At 37.0% G+C, this 13,066-nt stretch overlaps 1 non-coding gene across 1 annotated transcript; it reads left to right on the forward strand.

Moving 5' to 3' along the window:
- Positions 1-11,263: 11,263 nt before the first annotated feature.
- LOC124173775 lies at positions 11,264-11,404 on the forward strand. Its single transcript, XR_006868745.1, has one exon. It is a non-coding gene; the product is annotated as a U4 spliceosomal RNA (small nuclear RNA).
- The last annotated feature ends 1,662 nt before the right edge of the window (positions 11,405-13,066 follow it).

Below are 13,066 nucleotides of genomic sequence, written 5' to 3' on the forward strand. Positions count from 1 at the left end.
CATGCGATTCTTGTCCTACTCATGAACCGTTTTGTTTGAAAGCTCTCGCAGAGATTACGTAGGAGAATTTCAGCCGTGGAAAATAAAAAAGGCAAAATACGAGTGGCATATAGCGTGATTCTTCCCAAGTGAATGAACAATCATCGGGGGAATCTCAGCGTCAGGAATCCGGAAATGCATTTGGATCCGAAAATATCCGATCCGAAAGATCCGGCTCCGAAAATCAAGGATCCGATCCGTATCCGTATCCGAAAAATCTTGGATCCGTCCATCCATAATAATAACAGCTCGTCATTATTTGGGCGAAATATAGTGTGGGGCAGTTCCTACATCCATTTTAGCCGTCGTCAAAAATACGTCAAATAAGTGTAGGGAAAAGTATAAAAAAGAGTGGGAAAACGATAGGAAATAAGGCAGTAATATATTTTGCGAAAAAAAACTACTGCATGAAAACTCACAAATGAAAGTTAGAGTGAAAAACCGGCAAAAAACTTAAGGGTGTTCTATACCTCCGCGAAACACGGCTCTGCAGACTTCAGGTTGCTCGCCATTTGCTCGCTTATTATACACTCTGGAGAGAACTTGTTTTGGATATGGTTTAAGCTAAGATTATTGTTCTCGGCAAGCGAAAAACAAATATTTGAAAAGCATTTGTTAATTAGTTATTGGCGCTGAAAAACACAATAAAACGCCTGTGTTCTCGATGTAATTATACCACGTAGAAAGCGCGATTTGAATTTTTTTTTTGGGAAATGAGAACATTCTTCCTTCTTCTTGGAAATAAGATGCGTTTCATCAATGTGATCTTTGTAATAACCACGCTATAGCCCAATTTCCCGAGCGTGTTTTCTCAACGTCAAGCGCCTACGATCTTTTCTTCCATGGCGCTGCTGTATGACCCCCCACTCTCGGTGAAAGAGCTTCTCACCCCACAGCAGTCTCTCTCACTACCTCCCCTCCATCGTCTCTTGGGTCCCCTCCATCTGTTTTTTTTCCTCTATGCTTTCCTCGACCTAAGAAGCCCGTCTGACCCAGCAGGCCAACAGTTTTCTTTTCGTTATTATCCGAAGCCCTGTGTTCTTGTGTTGCGAGCGGCATGTTTGAAACGGGGCTAGCGCGAGTTTTCAAGTTTTCTGTTCTTATGCATGGAAAGTGAAAGGAAATCAAAGAGGAAGCATATCTTATGTGGGAAGGTGGAAAAGAAGTACTAGGAATAATGGTGAATATATAAATCCTTTTGAAGTGTGCTTCATTAGTAATAGTTTGTATATCTTTAGACACGTATTTTCATCCACGTAAAATCTCTAATAACGTGATGCAGCTAATAAATAGACTATCAAATTATTTTAACCATTTTAGTCATTACAAACCTGCAACAATAGATGTTATTTACACTGCAGAAGGAGAAACTGCTTTTAAGTAAGTACCTCTCGATAATGTATTGGCTATGACTATAATATATTAATTTTTGTAACCAAGCATTGAAAATAAGATGAATATAGAGAATATACTGCACATTATCAATTAGATTCTAGGTTACACCATTGCCTTTTAAGTTCTCGCAGACGATAATCAAGAATAGATATTTCACCGAGTAGGTAATATAACGTGCATATCTTCATTTCGTGTCTAAATATTTTCAAAAGTAACCGTTATGTCTTCAAAACACGATATGAAAAGTATCAAGCTGGTTTATTTGTCTTGCATTTCCGACATTTATGTTTCTCGATAACTTGCAACCGATGGGGAAAACTTCGAAAAGTTATTTTCTTATAAAAATATTCTTATCATTAAAATTACTATTATTAATTATTACGTGAGTCACCCAAAAGAAAGAATTTGAACTTGAACCACCGTATCACTAAGCAGGGGTTGATGTTTGGTCGATGTAATACAGCGATAACGTCAAGATAACCGAATTTAATCGTTAACTATCTCCTATTTACGTAAATATGCTTGTTGTATGCAAAACATAGATACACGAGATCCTGCCTGCGAACCAGTTTTACAAGTAAAAGGCAAGAATTTTACTTGTGTAGCAGGAATGACGAGAAAACAAACAATACACACGGATAAAACTTGAATGTGGGATATTTATTTCGCTCGAGTGAAGTTATGCAAACTAACTTCGCGGCATATCTCTCACCAACAACCTGTTTCACGTGCTGCTTACACTCTTCTGAGCGATTGATTCTCTCAATGAATGGTTCTCACTACAGGTCGTAATGAACCGAAACTCTGATGATGAATGCAACATTTCTCGGAAGTGGGCGGCAACTTCCGCGATTTTTCAATTCTAATTTTTGTGAGAATGACTGAACGAGGTAGTTAGTTTTTTTTTGCCCATCCATCGACCGAATTATTAACTAAAATTACGATTTCGTGTCAGAGTAAACGACCACATTGCGATATAAATATGCGAGACTTCATATAAAATACTAGTGCACAGGATCAGGTAGACATGAAATTCTCGTACGTAATCTCTGCGAGAGCTTTCAAACAAAACGGTTCATGAGTAGGACAAGAATCGCATGCGACGGCGCATTGAAAGAGTTAATCGGAACTCTCCACCCTTATGAGGAGTTGCATTCAGTGAAGCTATTATTGAAAATTTCGGATCCAATGTCTTCCGCGACTTTGGATCCGATGTATCCGATGAAGGGCAATATCCGCCGATATTTGGATCCAAGGTATCCAATCCGACCATCCCTAGTTATTATTATTATCGTGTAAAGTTTTTTCATTTGTAGAAACTAGGAACTACTTAATATTTATCTTAGTCCCTTCTAACACAATCATAAATACTTCATGTGCCGGAAATTATTTTATTGTACTTACTCCTTTTATAATTTTTCAAGGTCCAGAATCATACAAATATGCAATCATTCGTGGGACAAAGGGTTCATTATCGTTATCGGTTGTAATACTACCAATCAATGTAACACTTCTCACCTACTATTTATTTGGTTTCGTGCTATCTTAGGGCATAAAAACACACTTAATTATAAAATAACATGCACAAAATATCACTTTTACACTTTTATATTCAGAATATCAAGAAATAAGACTAATTGGGCCTAACCCAAGTAACATTGACCGTTGGGCCTCGGTTGGGGAACCGTAGTCACGGTTGGCTCATTGTGGGTAGATATGCCTACCAAATTCCGCTGTTGGCCCAACGCAGATATTGTTCGTCGGCCCAACGAAACGGTTTATGCTGTTGGCCCAACGGAAATCCCCAACGATGGCCCTACGAAATAGATTATCATGGGGCCACCGTTGGGACATCATACCATTTCCACAATTTCCGCCATGAGAGCTGCAAACAAAATTCCGACAAGATCTTCAATGTAGAGATGGGCGAAATTCCATTGTAATCGATTTATCGTATTAAATGGTTATCGGATCGGTAGCATCTATTCATTAAAAAATAAGGATGGCATAATCGCTAGCTTTGACAGTCAGTGCTACCGACTATGTGCAGGCAGAATAATTATTTTAAGTTAATTTTTTAAGAATATATTATAAGATAATTTTTGGAAATTATGTATAGCTCTTTTTTAAGTAATGTTCTGCTAATTTTCTGGTGTTTTCAGCATGGTATTTGACATAAATGGTTCCAAGAAGCGGAGGCTTCTTTAATACGACTTGTTAGTATATATATCCCGGAGGACACATGAAAAATTGTAGACTTATAAGATCTGTCTGTTTCGAGTCTAACTTAACCGATGGAAGTTCGATATGGGCCGTGAATAAGCACGATGTATACCTCAATTGCATACGTTGCAGGATGCGGTTCACATGTTTCCCTAGCAACCTAACAACCAAGACTTGTTCGGTTGTTAGGGCTTTGTCTTTGTGATAGCAGTTAAATAAAATAAGTCGAGTGCTTCTAACAAAAATAAGGCATTGACCTCATTTGGTAAGTCTTACAAAACTGGCATTCCTAAAATCATGTTACCTTAAACAGATAGTTTCGTGGAATTTTAAACTTTTCATCATTAATTTAGATAGATCGATATGCATATTTTTTCAGATTGTGGCATATCTAGTATAAGTGGAAGTTTTAATGAAAACAGTGTTTCAATGGACAAAGTGAGTGATTTAAGTCCTCTCTGAAGAGAATGAGATTGAATTTGTATGAGTAAACCTAAATCCTAAATGCCTAAATAACAACTGCACAATTATTATTTTATGGAAAATACATCAACTATTATACTCAATCAGTGTTTCTGTGATTCCTATTAATATCCCAAAATCTTGCATTTATTAATCCAATTAAGTAAAATGGACTAAACTTAACAATTTCGTTACCGAAGACCAGAGAATAGGAATTGTGAAGGCAATTGAATAAAATAACTCAGGGGTGTACATCTTGCAGTGTGACATGTTTGCAATTAAGGAGGATTTCTTTAAATTACCTCTTAGAAGTGGTACCATTGGTATATTTGTAGTAAAAAAATTAGTACCTGGATGCAAATTGCAGTCCACCCAGATTTTATCTAAGTGTGATTTGTTGCCCTACAAAGAAGATGGACAGTTTTTGTGTGTGCCATATTATATAATATGGAAAGGTGCTGTTGAAATTTTCCTAATTTTGTCCTAATAAAAATTGTCCTAATTTGTGAAAATAAAAGTTGGGGACCTTCAGAACTGATATTGATTTTTTGTTTTCCACTTTTAACCACTGTAGCCTTACTTTGTCCTATAGCATTGATTGTTAATGTATTTAATTTCATTTTGATTTATAGGGAGCTAAAGGTAAAGATTCTATCTACCGGTATCATATCAAGTGAGAAGGTAAATTAATTTAACTCTCTTTCTATAAAAATGAGAAATGCCAGTAAAATATAGCTTTTGTTGGGAAACGGATGGCAGAATTTAAAAGGGCCAACGGTATATCGTTGGAGATTTGTTGGCCTTGGGTTGGGAATACGAAGGCCCGACTGTAATGCTCTGTTGGCCCATCGTTGGGGAATCGTTGGTTGGGATACGGTTGGCGAGGTGGCCAAATCATACTATGGGCCAACCGCTGTGTCCCACCATCTGCCAACAGAGGGCCAACTAAAAATGTTACTTGGGAATTTACAATCGATCATTATAACAAACAGATTGCATAACTTCTATTTATATTGCAATGGGCTTTTAACTCTTCCCCTTGTGTATTTATAATAATCATTCAAGTCTACTTATCGGGTTCACTGCTCGCGTCTCCACTAAAACACTGCTGGATGGCACAGTACTCCACAACTCCACTCTCTGCCTGATTATCTTCCTCCACGATCCCGCTCTCTTGATCTTTCTTCTCCTTTTTTTTATTCACGCGTCCTTCCCTCTATCGGTTCTCACTCTTGTGGGCGCCTCCTTTTTCTTTGCGTCCTCTCTTAATTTCTTATTCTGCCGATCTTATGAAACACGTCTTATACGTAACTCTGTCAACCCACGACTCCCGCTTGTGTATTTTCTTTCCGCGTCCCTGACTACCATTCTTGCCTCCTCACTACCATTGTGAATTTTTAATTATTTAAACAAACAACATGGTGGCTTGTTTACATTATGTTACACCGTCTATGGAAAGTCATAAGAAATAATGGAACTGATTGAAAGGCATGAGAGAAAATTGGGCTCTCTCAAGATTTTCGGCATATCAATTGAAATACGCCATAGGTACCCCGAAGTGTCGATTGCAGAAAGCTTTACAATTTTTTGCGAAAATTACCCCTAAAAGTTATTGCAATACCGTTTCATTCATCACCACGACTGTAGATCATCAACTGGGACATCTTAGAAGAATGATAGCGATTGAACTGTGTTTAAGAATGACCTTTGCAATGAACAATCAGGAATGACCAAAGGGCATGCTATTGACGGAGAACGACCACGATCGTGAATGACCTGCGTCTGGAAATGTCCCGCGCGGTAAACCAAACAATCATGAACGACCGATTATAGAGATCGATGGAGAACGTAGAGAGCGTCCACGGTCACGAATGACCTTCGTCTGGAAATTATCCTCGCGATGAAACAATCATGAATGACCCAAGATCGCGACCGATGGAGAACGTTCATCGATCAATGTCAGAGATGACCCTGGTCACATGATTTGATCGTTCATGACCTCTCTCCTATCCTGCAAAGACCTATATCGGCTCATTTGGTGTGGTTTAAGCCATTACTACATGCTGCTCTTTTGAATATGATGCTAATTAAATATCACTTCGCCATGGTCGTAATAGGCCAAGAAAAAGAAGAAAGCGAAGAATTCTATTATCATGACATTACACTTTCAATTAACAGATGCCGTCATGCCTGCAGATATCCTCCTTACTGGGAGATAAATAATATTTTTTGTTTTTGTCTTGTAAGATCGTTCGAATTGCGTCGTGTCATTCAAGATGCGATTTGAATAGATACTTATTTATATAGCACATAAAGATTGTCAGCAATTCCAAAGTCCTGGCTTCTTTGAAGTCATATTTATCCATTATTACTGTAGTTTATCCTTCCTTTCCTTCCGATTTCCACTCTTCTCATGGACTCGTCTCTACTGGCAGTTTCTTTGCAATCCACATTACGCGGTGCGGTGAGACAAGATCAAGTAGTTCGTAATTTCGCCGTCGGTTACGCCGCCAGGTGTGCCGTCTTAAAATCAATGCTGGCGTGACCATAAGGTTCTCGTAGGACTGATGGTCTGCTACTTTATGTAAATATGAATTTATTTATTTTTACATTTTCTCTATTTGGTGGTAAAAGATAAAAGATCAAGTGATACTAAAAGGTTGTTTCGGAAGATACCATATGAGGCGAATTATAATCAAATCATTAAGATAGGTAGATTTTAACCAACGTTCTAACATCGCCAATTTAAGTGCGTAAGTGGTGCACAAGGTCCTCCCCTCCATTCGTGAACGTTGTTTAGATGCGACGATGGAACTTGAAAGTCAGCGTGATCACTAATTTCACAATAACAGCGAAGTCGCCGAAATTTCTCCTCATCATTCTGTTTTTAGTTGATGGTGATAAATGTTGAGGGGTTGGTCTCGGTCACTATTCTGGGGGCGCGTGCCTCATTTCTTTCTGCGGCACATAGGTGGTCTGCAATGCCTCTCGGCGATAATGCGTGATATATGATCTCTCGAGCGCCGTATCATGCAGTCACAGTCATATACATTGAATGCCTCCACTACCAGTGTACTGAATGAATAAATGTATTTTTTTAAATTCGTCTTGCGTAATGTGTGGCACGTGCGAACAAGAAACTTAATAATGGACGGCTAAACAATTTACAGCGCCTGCTAAAGATGAAAACAAAAGAACGTTAAACAATGGCTAATTTTGGTTATATTTTTGAAGTTTCATTTCCCATTACAGTTGCTTGTTTTTGTTATTTATGGTCCTTATTTTTTTTTAATTTCTAATTTTTGTTGCCTAGATTCAAGATTTTTTAAGATGCTTAACTTTTCCTTTTTTGTGATATCTTTTCATTTTTATAAGCTCCTATGTATATTTTTTCGGAAACTGAAGAAAGATTGATATAGGGAAGACTCGTGGGGAAGTGATAAGTTTAGGTAGCAGATGTGTAGCCGGTACCGACCGGTACATATTCGTCCTAATTCCAAGTATTGATAAGTAACTGCGGTAAGGCGCCTGTGCAGCTCTAGCTATTGACATGTTTGGCGAAAATTTGGGTATTTACCTTTAGAAAGTGTAAGTGCAAATGATATTACGCATAAAAACTCGCTTATTGTTTATTGCATGTTATGTTATAATTAATTTTACAATTTCTCGAGAATCTGAATGTCGAAATTCCTCATAAATTACGTATGGAGCACATTTCTCTACTGCTCTTCAGTTGTAGATAAAAAAGCAAGAATAGCCAGCCATTCTGAGGCTCTATTTTTCGAGGAATGGCAGAGGGCTGCTAAGGTTCTTTATCAGATTATGACAATAATCTGCCACCATTTGCTAGTATGAAATCTGAAGAAATACCTCACTTTGCTATTCGCTTGTGTCTCCTAAATCCTCAGGGAAATGGTCCAAGTGACTACGTAAATAGTGAAGCTTATAGTCAGTATTGCATTCAACGTTTAAAATTTTTAGGCATCGCTTAATAGTATTTAAGAAAATATCTTGAAAAATAGCAAATGACCTACAAGGATTTTGATCGACCTCATTCATGAATTGTACGGAATCTCAGAATAGTTGTATAAAATTTCCTAGTTTACCTTCTCTGAACAACGGAATGAAGTCTGACCGATTTTAAATAATGGTAATCACCCATTGTTGCTCTTGATACTTATCCAGTACCAGAGAAACGGTGACGTCTCTTCTTTCATATTTTCTGGACCGTAATTCGTATTGAACTAATCGTATTTCATGGTGAGTTCACGCTCCATACATTTCATAGCTCACCCAGGACTGTGAAAGGAATAGCATCCATTCATCGGGAATAGATTCAGGATTTGAAAATCGTGATATTCAGCTTAAAATTACATTGCTCTTATGACGAAACGCAGACGTCCTTCGCTTCATCATTTTATTTCTCAAGATTTTCCCCGATAAGGCTACCTCAAAAACTAGTGTATGGCGGTCAAATAATCAGAGAACACTATGTATTTTTTTCAGGTTACCTTATCGACCATTTAAGGAAGATATTTATGATTGAAAAACGATGACGAACCTCACTTCAGTTTTACAGCCGCCATATTGAAACAAATTTGGCAACTATGCTCGATGAGTAAACAAAAACATTGCCTCAAGTTAAGATTGCAGACGATTAATTATGCACCGAAATATATAATTCATCAGTGCTGGTTGTTTACGGAATTCCAATAAGCGCCCACATTTTATTAAACTTGCGAATATTCATGACCGGAATATAAAACATCTCTTGAAATTGTAGGTTTGTCGCTTTAAAATCGTCAATAATAGAATTCATTGCGACTTGCGACAGTTTATCTGTTCTTCAGACTACTACTTAAAATTGTTTTGCGTTTACTTCGAAAAATGTACATCGTTTTCAACTTGTAGAAAATAATTATTCAAATAGAAGTTCATCATTTCGCCCACTATGAATTTCATCATCAATTTAACTGATATTAAAAGTCTAGGAAAAGGTCAGCAGGTAAATGAATGTACCACGAGACAAGCATATTGCTGTTGGGTACCGACTATGTAATGTCTGGAAATATAACTCCGCGAACATACTAATTAATCGAATGTAAAACCATGTAATTCTTCGACAGTATAAAATAGAATCTCGTAGAAACTCAATCAATTATTCTGATAAAAATATTTCCATGTACTTATTATTTATGTTATTCCGTAAATTACTGGTTTACTCGTATAGCCGATTCATTAGATCCCACTTTGAAGCAAGACAATAGTCAGTTTACTTAGGTGAGTGGTCATGACTCTCCCAAATGGGTCAATACCTACATATTCACTATCGACAGGTTTCAGAGATTTCCACTCGTGATTTGGACATGAGTATTAAGTTTTTTCTTAAGTACCACTATTTTTCACTGTCCAACCAATCCACTTTGATACATTTTCCAAAGGTGCAATTAGTATAATTTGAAAACACAACAGAAAAAAACATCCATTCATTAAGACATTGCAGGAGGATAAAAATTAGGATGCATTTTCGAACAATCGGTGACAGCTACAAGTGAGTCTTTAGAAGTTGCAATGCCGGCCTTCCAAATTTACTGAAAACTTAGGCACTAGGAACAAGGATTATTTAATTATACTGATACTAATGATTCGAATTGTATTTGGGTGATAAATGCAAATTAGTGTCTTATTTTCACTAATCAACTCCTTATAAATAGTATGGATGAGACTATTGAATCAAAATATCAACAAAGAAATGAACATTTATAAGCTAAAGCTACAATTGTGTTAGTCATTCAGGGGCAGTGACTTTAATATTCTTTAATCAAGGCATGAAATTTTATTATTTAAACAATTATGGACACCTTAGGTAGGGAAATATTGCAAAAATTTCTTAACAAATTAAAAATCAGTAGATTATCGTATCTTTTACGATTTGGCTTGAGATTTTGATGTCAAGACAGTATTCACAGCGCCGCAAGCTCTTCATGTCATATGCCAATTACATGCGAGTCCGATTAGATTTTCTTCAGTTATATCATTCAATGACAAGATTGAAGAACAATGCGTAGAAATCATCTGCTTGCACAAAAAATGCACGTCGACGATTCGGCATCCTTCAACTGGTGCACTCTTTGGAATCACTTCAATGGAATTGATGGATTCACTTTCGGCCACATTTTATTTCCTCAGATTATCCATGCACTTACCCTTACCTTTAGACGTAAATTTTCCTTTAAATCGGCATGATGAAGCCATCACTTCAGCCCAAAGATATATTTAATAATTTAAGGCTCAGTAAATTCGATAATAAAACGAGTAATATTGTCACAATGCAACGTAACTCGGCAGCGTAAACAAACAAAGGTGCTCAACCGGTGTGAAACTACGGTGTATTGGCAGCGTTGTCGAGTTGGTGGTCAGAAATTATAAATAAACCATTTTTCCAAATTAGGTTGAAATTAACAGAGCAAAAGGTCTCATTAGTTAAGTTCATTCTATTCATCACAAATGATGTAGTTATAAAGCTTTTCTGTATTTCCAGAGAAAGTTTTAAAATTCTTCCGATACTTAAGAGTCAATATAACAGCCAGTCTTCATATCACGGGATTATTCCATTTTTAGTAAAATGCATGCATTGTACACCTATTTTGATTGATTTATAATTACTTTTAATTTTTATAAATGACACATTTAGCCATTATAACTCGTTGTTGCCGAGTTTATCTAACTAATGAAAGCAGTATTTCGAAGCGCAGGTTCTACCTTAAGCGAATTAACGCCCCGTGGTGCTTGAGTCGTTCGATTTTACTGCCAATGCTTCTACCTGCCCGTCCTGGCTTCCAGTGACGTCAGGGGTCTGATGGTTGTGTGGCATACTGGGGGTGGGGGCCGGGTAAAGGACAACTAATTCTGAACGCGTATTCTTCTCGACTTCCTTTAAGGAATTGATTGCTATATTGGGCTAGATTATTAATGGAAATGGCATCAGTTGAAATCAGGCTGATTTATCATAAAATATAACACTGCTGGAAAACTTGAATTGAATTGGTGTCAATCACTTCCATTTGTAGACATAGTTTTTGCCTCTCGCGTTATCTTAAATGGTCGCTTTTTAAGCGGTTCTACAGGTATGTGAGAAGTACTTAACTTTGCGCAGTGGCGATATCGTAACCAATGAAGTTCTACTGAGGTGCGATTATTGCTAGTTGAAAACTTATACCAATACCCCGCCGATTCGACGTGAAATATCGTCGGATCTGGCAATTTTTGGACGCTTCTACGGAAGCTAATACTAAATCTAAAAGGTTCAGATGTAGGCGAGCAGTACCAAAAATTTCTGTTTGACAGTATCGTTAAAGGATATGCGAATCACGTGGTTTTCCGCTTGCTCTTAGTACCTACGTCAGTACTTGCTTGTACACATATACAGTACCCATATCCCATTAATTATGGATGCCTTCAGTAAATGGTGCCATTTTCCCGAGTTAGTCGCGATCGTACATTTTGAAAATTTTAGTCCTTTATCCCTAGCAGTAAACCATTCATTAATTGTGACAAGGTATTTTTCTATTGTCCTTAAGTATATTGTTCCCGCCATCAAATTTTGTGTTAAAAAGGAAGGTTTCTCCGAAGAGTGTAATCTTGTTCATGATCGTGGTATTTTCATTAATAATTGTAAATAAGAAAATTGGCCCTTCATCAAATTTTCTCTCTATTAAGTACGTGTTATTTCAAGTGTTCTCCGAAGAGGATAATATTACTCACAACCGTGGGATTTTCATTAACAATAGGAGGGATCACTCAAAAGCTTTACCATAATTATCCTTTTATTTTGGGCAGAACCTTTTTCCCTGAATTTCTATCGTATGCTCCTTATCTTATACATAATTAACGGAAGGAGGAATATTTCTCGTAATTTTTCAAAGTAAATTTGTAAAGGCATTAGAAATAATTTATCCCCTACGAAATTAAAGCGGGCCAAATATTGGCAAAGTCGAATCCATTAGTTCGGAATCAGACATAACTTAGTCCCAAGAAGATACATTGAATGAATAACACGCCATTTGTACGTTGAAGATATTGTTATATCATTGAAATCTAGGTCACAATAACTTTTCTTATAATCGTGGAAAATTTTGAGAAAGTGTTTGTTTCAATATGGAAAAATTCCGCTCCATAACGTTTGAATCTTCGGATTTTATTTGTAAGTTGAACTAAGTATATGTAGAGCGTTTGAAAATCATTAATCATTCTACCAAATAAAGTTGTTAAGCATGGAACGGCAACTAAATATTATCTATCGTACAGTGGTTACAGTTATTTGTGAAAGAGGATACTCCTGCGTCACATGCAAAAGGTTTTGTGCTCTCATTAATACAAAGTACTGCGTCGAAAAAGCAACTTTGTACGCAGTCACGCGCACGAGTGCATAGTTAAATACACTAGTGCATAGTTAAATAAGTATGATAATCGACATGAAAAAATCATTTGACTAACCTGGGATTCGAACCCGGATATCCCCGATGGCCGGTCAAATATGCTACCAATTATACCTCGAAGCAACCTTTTTCCTTGAATATGAAATTCTCCTTTTACTTGTGTCTAAGATTCGCCTAGAAAAAAATTACTTGGTAATGTAGCTGACCGGAAATCGGGAGGATCTGGGTTTGAATCGCGGCTAAGCGAAATGTATTTTTCGTGGCAAATAACAGTCTTGGTATATATGTATTCTCATTCATGTTAAATAATAGTGGAGTATAAGAACTAAAATTCCCTTCGCAATTAATAAAATGGGAAAAATATCAAGTAGAATACCTAACTTCAATGCAGGGTTCCATCCCGGAAGGGTCATACAGTGTAATGAGGTGTAGAGAAAAATTGATCGGGTAATGCTCCTGAGAAATTTTAGTTTCTTCCCAAAGACTACAACCGCGCTGCGGTGATGTTA

Source organism: Ischnura elegans, chromosome 1, assembly GCF_921293095.1.
Source record: "Ischnura elegans chromosome 1, ioIscEleg1.1, whole genome shotgun sequence".
NCBI classification, from domain to species: domain Eukaryota; kingdom Metazoa; phylum Arthropoda; class Insecta; order Odonata; family Coenagrionidae; genus Ischnura; species Ischnura elegans.